The sequence below is a fragment of the Symphalangus syndactylus genome, chromosome 2, assembly GCF_028878055.3.
Source record: "Symphalangus syndactylus isolate Jambi chromosome 2, NHGRI_mSymSyn1-v2.1_pri, whole genome shotgun sequence".
Taxonomy (NCBI): Eukaryota; Metazoa; Chordata; class Mammalia; order Primates; family Hylobatidae; genus Symphalangus; species Symphalangus syndactylus.
This window is the reverse complement of record NC_072424.2, coordinates 136,928,735-136,940,972: the sequence shown is the minus strand read 5'-3', so window position 1 is coordinate 136,940,972 and position 12,238 is coordinate 136,928,735.

The window sequence follows — 12,238 nt, the reverse complement described above, 5'->3', positions numbered from 1 at the left end:
ATCTCCACTCACGCTGGCCCGAGCATGGCTATGCCCTTTGAACTGTCCATCCCGTTGTAGTCTCTGGGATATCATGCAATCCTGTGACTGCTGTTTTTGGTTCATTCAGATGGGTTCGTTTACAATGTCAGCACAGGCCAACCAGCATAGACAACACTTCTTTTCATAAAAAGGAACTTCAGATATTGTGTTTTTAAGAGAATTAAATGAGATAATGGAGGTAAACCTCTGAGCATGGCGCCTGCCCCCAGGGAAGGGGTTGGATGGTTTGAGAACTACTAGAGTGCTCGCCTGCGAGGGCTGCCATAACAAGGGACCACAGACTGGGTGGGTTAAATGGCAGAAATGTACATCTCCCAGTTCTGGGGGTTGGAAGTCCAAGATCAAGGTGTCAGCAGGGTTGGTTCCTTCTGAGGCTGTGAGAGAAGAGTTTGTTCCAGGACTCTCTCCTCAGCTGGTAGATGGCTGGTTTCTCCCTGCATCTTCGCATCCCCTGCGTCTTCACATCCTCTTCCCTGTATGCATATTTGTGCTCAAATTTCTATTTTTTGTGAGTATATCAGTCATCCTGGATTGCCCACCCTAAAGACCTCATTTTAACCTGATTCCTTCTGTAACGATCCTATCTCCAAGTAAGGCCACAATCTGAGGTACTGGGGACTCCAACACATAAATAAGGTTGGGGGCAGGTGGGCACGCAAATCAACCCACTGCTAAGGGGCTGGTATCACTGCGCTGCCGTCAGAGAGTTTGCTGCAGGGACGAGGGGCTGGGGGACCGGCCAAGCAAACAGATAAGACAAACTGAGCCTGAAATCTGGCTGGAGACCAAGTCCTCAAGGGCTCTAAGTGCTGATGAGGACAACGAGGGTGCGAAGAGGATAAGCCCCTCACCCAGTGCTGTCTGAAGTCTGCCGGGGAGGTTGGGTGAGGACATCCTAAGACTTGAAGCAACAGAGAAGTCTCGGGGCTGAGCCAGAATCGGGCTGACCCAGCCATGGAGGGGAGGGGCTGCCATGGAGGCCAAGGAAGTGCTCCAGCTCCCTCTGAGTCGGTCAAGTCCCTTCAGGGGCATTAACTCAATGGTGCTCCAGCTTCCTCATGCAGTACCATGCAGACATTGCCAGAGTACCACCCCTTCAGGAATCCTCAAGAGAGGTGGCATGAGGGCAGTCAAGTTGGAACCTGCCCTCTGGGGATTGTGATCTGGTAGAAGGCAAATGTGTGTGTGAAAAAATAAAACATGGTTTCAGAACTGATGGATCTCAAGAGAAAATCAGATAGAATAATAGGAGGGCTCAGGAAAAGGCAGCGTATTCATTTCCAGGGGCGCTGTAACATATTACCACAAACAGCCCTGAGGTTAGAAGTCCAAAGTCAGTGGTTCCGCTGGGTGGGTGCCCCTGGGAGGCTCTGAGGGAGAACGTGTCCGGGCCTTTTCCTGGCTTCCAGTGGTCCTGGCATCCCCCGTGCTCCTTGGCTTGTAGACATATCATTTCAGTCTCTACCTCCGTCCTCACACGGCCTCTCCTCTGTGAATCTTCTTTTTTTATTTTAAAGACACCCATCATTGGATTTGGGGCCCGCCCTGATCCAGGATGATCTCATCTCAAAATTCTTACCTTAATTACATCAGCAAAGATTCTATTTCCAGATGAGATCACCTGCACAGGTACTATACGTTAGGACTTAGACATATCTTTCTGAGGGACACAGTTCAAGCCACTGTAGGCAATTAACCTCATTGAGAGAAACAGGGGAGGATTTGGGGGTGAGGGGCAGGGGGCATTCTGAGCTGGGCCTTGTGGGGAGAGGCAGGATTGGGCCTTTGGAGAAGAGTGGAAAGGACATTTCAGTAGAGGGACAAAAGGGATGAAGGCCCAGAGATGCAAAGCACTCTTCACCCACAGAAGGCAGCAGGCATAGCAGAGGAGGGCTGAACAGGATTTGGTATCTGCCCGTCCCTTCCTTTCTGCTCCATAAGCTACTCCCATCATCCCCACTCTCATGGCCATGACCGACACTGAGTTATGCAACACAACAGAAAAGTTGAACAAGGAATTCCCATCCCCTCCATTCCTGCAGAGCAATTCCAGCTTGGCCTACTCCTGAGTTATTTCACTCCAGTTCACTTGCAAACATGTGTGCTCAGTCAAAAGCATCCAAGAGATTAGCATGACCCAGGAGTAAGCATCTCCCTGCACCTCAACTTTGGTGATTTGAGAGTGAAAAAGCACTCTCTTTATTATGAAGACAAACCCTGGTATAGTAAGAAGGAGACTTCAGCAGTGACATGGGATCGTAAGTAAAAAGAGAATAATAATTCCCACTTCTCAGGTTTACGATTAGGCACAAAGAAGATCAATTTGTAAAATGTGTAACAGAGAATCTGACCTAGGGGAAGACCCCAATAATGGTAGAGGAGGAAAACAGAGGGCTTGGGAGACTCTCTTAGATTCTCATTTGTCACTGTCTCTTCACTAGAAAGATTTTAGGAAGACTGGCCCAAAAAAAGGCACCAGAGGGGTACAGGGATGGAAAGGCACAGTGTGACCTCATCACGGAAGGGCTTAAACATCAGCCTGAGGAATTTCTACTTGTCCTGTAGCTAATGGGAAGCTGATGTCACAAAAATCAGTGAACTCAATGTCTTGTGCCAGATTAATATAATGCGAAGAGTTAACAATTACTTGGTACAGTTGTGCCATGTCAATAACCGATGTATTACATGCCACTTTTTCTGCTCTTTGCAGAGTAGTCTAGAGCCTTGCAGAATGTAGTATTATTATCTAACTAATTGGAAACATGCATTTCTTTTGCCACCAAAAGATAAGGCTGACACGGTATTTAGAAAAGTTGTGTTTGCAAAATGAACCATCCATCCTGGCTGGCAAGATAATCCTTTTCAACCAGTCATTTTGTTGCTAGTCTTTTTGTCGCCCACTTGTGCTCTTACTGTTAAAATTTGTTAATTTCTTTTTTTAAAACCCACATTGAGTCAGACTGAGTTAACTCTGTCGTGGGCATTTCCATCACTCGACACAGAGCTTCTTAGCACCACCAGAGGTGGGACTTTTGGCAAATGCTGTTTATCCACCTTTGAAATTAGACATTCATTGCAAATGAATTTAAAATGAAATTCCTGTAAAAAGCATTTTTTTCAGTGATAGTTTTTGCCTTTTTTTTCACTTGCCCATAACTTTCTGGAAATTTCTACTTTGGGCTGAATTTTCTCATAATTGTTTTCAGTATAAGTTTGCTTTGTTTTTTATTAATGGAAAGTTTAAGAGGAAAAATCCCTTTGGTAACTTTTGAGTTATGAGATTATTTTTTAAAATACACTTTTTCCAAGTAAAAGAAACCTTTGAACCTTTTTTAAAAATCGAAACCTTTGCATTTGAGGACTATAGTGGACTCCAGGCAGTGGTTCCCAGTATTGTCTGCACTTTGGAACCCCTTGACAAACTTTTAAAATACTGATGCCTGAGTCAAAGATTCTGAAGCAATTGGACTGGGTCCAACCCAGGCCTTGGGATCACTGGGAGCTCCCCAGGTGATTCTCATGTTCCAGATTCACTGAGTAGTATCCTTGGACACAACCACCCCAATATCCAAGCTCTAAAAAGGATGCAGAGGTCTTCAAGGGTGCAGAAAGGAAAATCAATTCTTACTGGAGAAAAATAGTTGGCCAGGCAAGGTGGCTCACGCCGGTAATCCCAGCACTTTGGGAGGCCAAGGCAGGCAGATCACGAGGTCAAGAGATTGAGACCATCCTGGCCAACCTGGTGAAACTCCGTCTCTACTAAACATACAAAAAATTAGCCAGGCGTGGTGGCGCGTGCCTGTAGTCCCAGCTATGGGAGGCTGAGGAAGGAGAATCACTTGAACCCGGGAGGCAGAAGTTGTGGTGAGCCAAGATTGTGCCACTGCACTCCAGCCTGGTGACAGAGCGAGACTCCGTCAAAAAAAAAAAAAGAAAGAAAAAAAAAAAGAAAGAAAAAAATAGTTATACCTTTTACTATGTGAAATATACAGCTCTGAGAAAGACATGAAAAAAATTTGACTCTTAAGTCTTTATATAACCCGCACCCAACTAGTCAACTGTCACCAGGCCCATCACTTTCTGTTCCTTAGGGAGAGATTCACTTTTCACCAGTCATAGTGAGGAACCTCCTTCCTGGCTTTGGACAAAGGGTTTCTCTGTATTCTTGTGGCCATCAAAGAAAAAGACAGAAACTCTGGGGAACCAGCCATTGTCCTGGTTCTGTGGCCACCTTTTCCCATCATTCGGGGTCTTTTCCTGAGCTTTTGTAGAAGTTTTTAAGAAATTCTTCCACCAAGGGCAGCTAGGATAGAGTTCCAAAATGGAAGTCTGACTTCCAAAATGGACCACAGAGAAAACCATACTCACTACCACAGAGGAAATATGTCCTCCCTCCCCATCTATGTAGAGCCTGGTACATAAAGTCCCAGAAACCAGAAGGTAACTCTGCCTCCTCCTGTCTTCTGACTCTTGGGGCTCATGGATCCCCTGCCCTTTAATGACATTTTGTCACCGTCAGCTGCAGAGCCAGAGCCACATATGCTTCATGCTCAAAGATGGATCCTACCAGAATTCATCTAGTCCATGAGCCTTTACTGAATGCCGACTATATGCGAGCCCTGCGGAGAAGATATCAACATTAACAGGACACAGCCCTGCCCTCATGGAAAGACAGTCAAGCAGACCACCGCAGAGGACACCCTTGTTCAAGGACCAGAGTGTCTGAAAGTCACAGGAAAGTTTTTTTGATCACTATGAAAGTTTAACACGTTCGCTGTAAAATAACTTGGCAATTTTATGCCAAAGCAAATAGTACCATGGAGTACATTCCAACATAGACAAATGTGAGTTGCAAATTTGTTGTAAATATGGGAAGAAAATGTAAAACTAAGCAAGTTTTATCTACCAAGTTAAATTGGCCTGTGAATTGGGAAGAGACTGCCATTTTTGTGTTTCGCAGCAGAACACTGCAGACCAGCTGAGGGACACCAGGCAGGGCTCCCAGGAAGACATCTGAGGACCCTCTGCTCTTAGACTGTCACACTCATGCCAAGCAGGTCCCTTCATTGCCACAGAAGAAACTCAGGCTCCTGTGTGATTGTGTGTCTCAGACACGGCTCCTTTTTCAGGGGAAAAAGTGGTTTCCCTGTTGAGAAAAAGCAGTACAGGAAATGTTTACATATTTTACTAATTTAATGAGCTCTGAGTAAAATGTATAAATCCTGGCATCCAGAGACCATTGCAGAAATTCGTGCAAGCTCTTGGAATCTGCCTTCTTTAAAGCTTTCAATCCCAACATGACCAAAACACAACAAACAAACAAAAGTGTGCAGAAAGGCAGACTAACAATAGGGCTGAAAACCAGCAGGAAGCTGTCCCACTCAGAACTCTCGGGGGACCTAGGCAGCATCCCCCAGTCTCCTCATGTTGACTTCTGCCCATGGGATGCAGAGTCTCCAGGATTTGATGTTTTCATCTGGCCAATTTTGCTGACATTTCCACTTTCAGGACTGCGATGTTAACGTTGTCTCCCTGTTTGTTCCTGGGTTAGGCTTTTCATGTTGCCTTTTTAAAACCCTGTCTTCTCTCATCTATGGCCATCAGGAGCGCTTCACCTCCTGCTGTGATGGCTCCAGCCCTTCTTGGGGAAGGCTGTGGGAAGTCTCCCCTCTGGCTGGCTTCAAAAGCTTCTCCCATAAAAGCTGAGCAAAGGTCTTTGTCAGACTCATTTGGAAAAAGGCTCCTCGGACATGAGTGGTGAGTAAATCCTAGAAAACAATCTGTTGAGTTTGTAAATTAATACATGTTTTTGGACCTAATGCAAACATCCTCAATCCCTGTTCTCAGATGTCTTAGTTATCTGCAGAATTCTCCTTCAGTTAGGAAGTAGGTTTTTCATGTCTATCTGATAATCTGGCTGTTTATTTGAAATGCCTCCAATGAAAGAAAACAGGAACTAAGTGGCTTTCATTTAAGGAAGCAAAACTCCTATCTGCCTATCACAGTCTAGAGAGTTTAAAAATGAGAAGAAGGAAAAGAGCCGCCAAAAAAATGTAATTTCCTCTTTGACGATTATTTCTTTCTGAATAGGAACTTGAACAATCACGCTCGAGAAGGTGAGGTTTTTGTCCCACTTAAGTTGCTCAGAAGTGTGCAAACCGATGCCCTCCTGATGCTGTGGGGCTGGCCCACGGCTTTGTGTGGTCCCTGGATGCAAAGATTTGAGTTTCTGTCACTACCGCCAGCTCCAGACCTCCTGGAGCTTTCCTGGTCTCTGCCTTCAGCAATTCTGACATGAGTCTGACTTGAGTGTCTATTGCTTTCAAACCACCCTCCTGCCCCTTCCCTTTGTCTGTATCTGTCACATCGTAGGGTGGTCCACAAGGTGGAGAACTGATACCAACCCCCTGACAGAGAACCAAAGGCAGGCATACTTCTGGTCAAATTAAAAGTATATATATGTACACCTATATGTGTATTCATAGATACATATGTATATTTATAAGCCGAATTGTGTCTCCCCAAAATTCCTATGTGGAAGCCCTAGCCCTCAGCACCTCCAAATGTGACTGTGTTCGGAGGGAGGCTCTTAAAGAGGTGGTGAAGTTAAAGTGAGACAATTAGAGTGTGTCCTACTCCAGTCCGACTGGTGCCCCTATAAGAGGGAGTGTGGTCAAGAGAGACCCCAGGAACGTGCACACGGAGGGAAGACTAAGGCGGGGTGCAGTGAGGATGGCCATCTGCAAGCCGAGGAGAGAGGCCTCGGAGAAAGCAACCCTGCCCACACCTTGGTCACTCCTAGACCCCAGGACTAGAAGGAACACATTCCTATTGTTAAGCCATCCAGTCCGTGGTATTTTGTTATGGCAGCCCCAGCAGACGTGTGTGTGTGTGTGTGTGTGTGTGTGTGTGTGTGTGTGTGTGTGTGTGTGTGTAATATGAGGAATTGATAGAAGGTAGAGTGGCCAGTCACGAGGCAAAGCCTCCTCCCTGAATTAATTCTAGATCGCTGAATCACATGGCTGTTGCCCAGTAGAAACCCCTTGTCTACACTGTCAAATGAAACGTGCCACCTCTCCTGACTCCGTTCTGAACAGTGTGACGGGGCCCTTCCTGGTCACAGCCCAACACACGCTCCACAGCATCCTCCTGGGAACCTTGGCTCCCTCTTTGCACTGAAGAACCATGAACATTTCCAGAAGAGCTAAATGTGAATCCCAACTGTTAAGATTGAGAAATGCCTGTTGACAGCAGCTAATAACTTGGAAAACTGAAAGGACGAGATAGGAACGTGAAACACACCTTGCGTTGCGGAGCCATGTCCATTTTCCAACTCAATACCCAGTAAAGCTCCATGCACCTTGTGGGGACTCAGAAAGTATTTATTGACTGAGTACAAATAATAATGAAATTAAGTTTCCAGAAGTATCTCAGTTCAACTTTTCGAGTACCCAAAGAATGTCAGTCTTTTTTTGGAATTTCTGAAAGTTCTATCCAAAGTTCTGCATACTCCACCCTTTAGTTTTGCATCTTGAAAATTCCCTTGTATGTCATTTTTATCCATAAGCACAGATTTTTTTTAGCATCCACCACTGATTGATTTTTATTTTACAGCTCTCTGGTCTATTTTAAACTTTATTATCTTAAACACACTAAAAAATACATTATGGGCTCACTGTGAGAAATACCGTATCAGTAGCTCACTAAGATGCTTTAAAATAAAGCTGGATTGCTTCCACCGAGAACGAGGCTAAATCAGTGCTTTTTAAAGTTGCATTTGCGATGCATTGCAATGTTACCCTGGGGGTACATGTGCAAAAGTCATGGTAACAATTTATGGAGTCACTATTTGTTTCAGGCACCTATTGCTGAATAATAACCACCCCAAAAACTCAGTCTCCTAAAACAGCATCAGTTTCTGATTTAGCAGGATTCTGTGGGTTGGCTGGGCAGTTCTACTGTTGGTTTCACACAATCTCACTTAGATGACATTCAGGATCGCCCAAGACGGCCTTACACACACATCTGAATGTTGGTGTTGGCTGTGGGCTGGGCACCTTGTCTCTCCTCCACATAGTCTCTCATCCTCGAGGAAGTTGTATGGCTTCCTCACATGGCTATCTCAAGGCTGCATTCAAGAGGGGAAAGGTGGAAGCGTTGAGGCCACTGGAGCACAGTATCCTTTTTTCTGCATTCTACAAGTTATGAGGGCAGCCTCACATAAAGTGGCGAAGTAGACTCCGTGTCTTGATAGAAGCTACCACGAAGAATTATGGCCACATTTCATTAACCACAAGATTGCAGCAGATTCGAAGTCACCTCAGCTCTCTCACTTTGTGGGTGAGAAGGGGTAAGTTAGGGAAGTAGTGCTCCTGAGACGACACTGCTCAATGGAGGGACACTGAGGCTCAGCTTCCCACCCAGGCGGAGAACATACCTGCTGCTTCTCAGATTGCCCAGTGCCTGTGGTTACAGTGGAAAAGGATCCCATTATCAAACTGACAGATCAGTTGACCCCAAAAACTGTGGCTGAGATCACTGGTTGAGCTGCATGTTGGAATTCTCTGGAGAATTTTTTTAAATCCTGAAATCCCATCTCCAGAAATTTCCATTTTATTGGTAAAAGATTAGGTGTGGGCATTGATTATTCCTAAAAAGCTTCCCAGGGGAGTCTCATGTGCAGCCAAGTTTGAGAAGGACTGATATTTATACTTTAAACTGCCTTTTTTCAATTGGCAGAGAGATTTAACTAACGCCTTATTTACTCTGTCGACCTGGTCATTTGTGCATGGTAAACATGCATCATGAAAGGATAATGTTGCACACACACACACACACACACACACACCCCAGGTGTTCTTGTAGGTGGTGGTCAAGGAAGCTCACCTTCAAGTGTTTAGGGATCTTCCAAGGGGTATTTGTGGAGAGCTAAGCACTCTCACAAAAAGCAGACGCCCTGTGGACATACAGCTGGCTCTTAGGTTCAAGACAAGCTTGTGCACCTGGTGGTCTATTTGGCTTCCTTAACCCAGGCCATTGGAAGTGAGTCGCCAATAGGGAAACACCACATGTATTTGAAAAAATTAAGTAAAATTAGCAAAGCCTCTGTTGAGTTAGATCTCAGGGCTCTAACTGAGCCAAGCAGTAGATGCCTTATCTCTTCCGTTTAGCCACCTAGTAAAAGATCTTGGGCTTAGTCTCAACATAAAAGTGTAAATGATTCCTTTGGAGTAGCCCTCAGCTTTTGTCTGGGAAAACAGGGTTGAGCATAGCAATCAGAAGCAGAAATGTGTCCAAACATCCAAAAAAGCAGAAGTACAGCTTCGGGCTGGGTGCCTGTTTTACTCATTCTTAAAAATGGGTATTTGTGTACTTCATACTGTGCTCCCTGGGCTTGTCTGGGAGTGTAAGAATGAATTTCTTCAATTTAAGGACCTGCAGTCTAATTTCAAGGGGCAAGATAGAATGTGAAAGCTAGCAAAGAATCATGGAATAACCTAGTGATTATAAAAATGCCATTAAATAAACGACTCCAAAGCCAGGAAGCAGGAATATATTAAATGCATTTTACTTTTTACTTTTTCATGATATAGCAGGTCCTCAAATAACATCATTTTGTTCAATGTCATTTCATTATCACATGGATGAAGAAAAACAATTTCTTCCTGGCTAGGGCCACCCTCAGTGTGGAATTTCCATGCTCCCCCAACGTACACGTGGGTTTCCTCTGGGTCCTCTGGTTTCCTCCCACATCCCAAAGCTGTGCCGTTAGGTGAACTGGCGTGTCTACATGGTCCCAGGGTGAGTGAGCTTGGGTGTGTGTGTGAGTGTGCCCTGCGATGGGGTGGCAGCTGAACCGCCAGAATGGTCTCTTGTCACCCCAGACCCTGAACCGGAATGAGCGGGTAAAATAATGATCCTCTTTGTTTTTATTCATCTTTCCTAAATGTACGTATAGCTCACACTTACTTCAATGTTTAATATTTGAAGTGTTCTGGGTCTTTATTGAGAAGTTCAGTGATCCTTTTGTGACCAGAAATATGCCACAGGAACTCAACTCTTGCTTACATCATCAGTTAGCCTATGGGAAAATTATTTTCGTTATATGTTGATTTGCTTAGAGTCACAGTTTCCAAGAACCTATGGATGACATTAAATGAGGTCTTACTGTGCTTCCACAGTCATCCTTCAGAGTGTGGCCCTCAGATCAGCTGCATCAGCCTCACTGGGTACTCATTACAAATGCACATTTTCAGGCCTCTCCCCAGACCTGACGAATCAGACGCTGCAAGGTGGAGGCCACAGTCTAGGTCTGAATGAACCTCCAGGGGATTCTGATACACGATCAACTTGGAGCAGCACTGCACTGCACATTTGAGAAATGGTTGCTGTTTGAGATTTATGGAAGATCTCACAAAGGCTACAACTCAGAGAAAGGGCTTCTGGGCTCAGTTTTCCAGTTAACATATGCAAACTTAGGAAAGATATGGAAATTTTTAAAAATATGTATCATGGCTGGGCGCGGTGGCTCACGCCTGTAATCCCAACACTTTGGGAGGCCGAGGCAGGTGGATCACGAGGTCAGGAGTTCAAGACCAGCCTGGCCAAGATGGTGAAACCTCGTCTCTACTAAAAATACAAAAATTAGCTGGGTGTGGTGGCGGGTGCCTGTAATCCCAGCTACTCGGGAGGCTAAGGCAGAGAATTGCTTGAACCAGGAGGCAGAGGTTGCAGTGAGCCAAGATCACACCACTGCACTCCAGCATGGGCAACAGAGCGAGACTCCATCTCAAAAAAAAAAAAAAAAAATATATATATATATATATATGTATATATAATGCTTTCTAGTGTGTTATATAATGTTTTATGACCCAAAAGCAGAAGGAGAAATCTTATGATTCTTTTTTCTGTAAGAATAGCCCAGGAGGCTGCATCAGGTTTGCAAAAATTACGTGGCTTTCACTTGCCCCTCTGCCCAAAGTCTTTTCACACAGAAGATGACACTAGCTTTAAACCCTTCCCCGGGACTGGTCCTAGAGTCTAAATCAAAACCAGTCTGGACTAGTGCATCAGGAAGGCTACAATTGCCAGGAAAAGAAAGCACTCAACAGATCCAGCCACAAAGGGTTAGGACTTGCTAAATGGTTGCTAGCTGAACCTGGGCGAAAAGGTGAAAATTAGATGTGAAGCCACCAATGAGCACAGTGTCCTAAGCACTGGCAAGCCTGCTCCGGCCAGATGAGAGTTTGTCTTCAGGTTGGAGACCCCCTTACTGCTTCCCCTGGCAGGAGCTGCGTGCCTAGTGGCCACACTCCCCAACCCCAAGGAGCAGGGGCCGCCTTGGGAGGGCATCACGAAAAGATTTTCTTAGGAGACACCAAATAAGGCACATATTTGAGAAGGGGACCACACACATTCAAAATAACAAATACTTTTCTTTTTTAAAATTTACACAGGGAGGTAAAAGCCCTGGATAATTTTTTTCATATGACAAATGAAAAAAGTGCTCAGTAAAAAAACCAAAGTCAACTACAGTAAATATATCTTTAAAAGGCATTTTAAAAGCATGGGGCAAACTAAACATTTTTCCACCATTTCTACTTTTTTGGTTCAGATTTTTACAAATGCCGCACATGAATTTTGTAGACTGCTAACAAAGAACCTCAGCTTTCATAGTTCTCTCTTTGTTTCTTCAAAAAAATAACCTACCAAATCATATTGTAGTTCAGGGTTGCTGACATGCCTTTTTTGACATCATGTTTTCTTTGTGCAATTTTTCAGGCCAAAATATCAACAGAAAGAAAAGATTCTTTAGTTTTTCTGTTTTTTGTTTTTTGGTTTTTTTGAAACGGAGTCTCGCTCTGTTGCCAGGCTGGAGTGCAGCAGCGTGATCTGGGCTCACTGCAACCTCCGCCTCCCGGGTTCAGGTGATTCACCTGCCTCAGCCTCCTGAGTAGCTGGGACTACAGGCATGTGCCACCATGCCCAGATTATTTTTTTGTATTTTTAGTAGAGACAGTGTTTCACCACGTTGGCCAGAAAGATCTCAAACTCCAGACCTCGTGATCTGCCCGCCTCAGCCTCCCAAAGTGCTGGGATTACAGGCATGAGCCACCGCCCCCAGCCAGATTCTTTAGTTCTTAAAGTGATAAACACAGCTAAGCTGAAGCCCTACCTGGGTCCCACAGCAGTGATA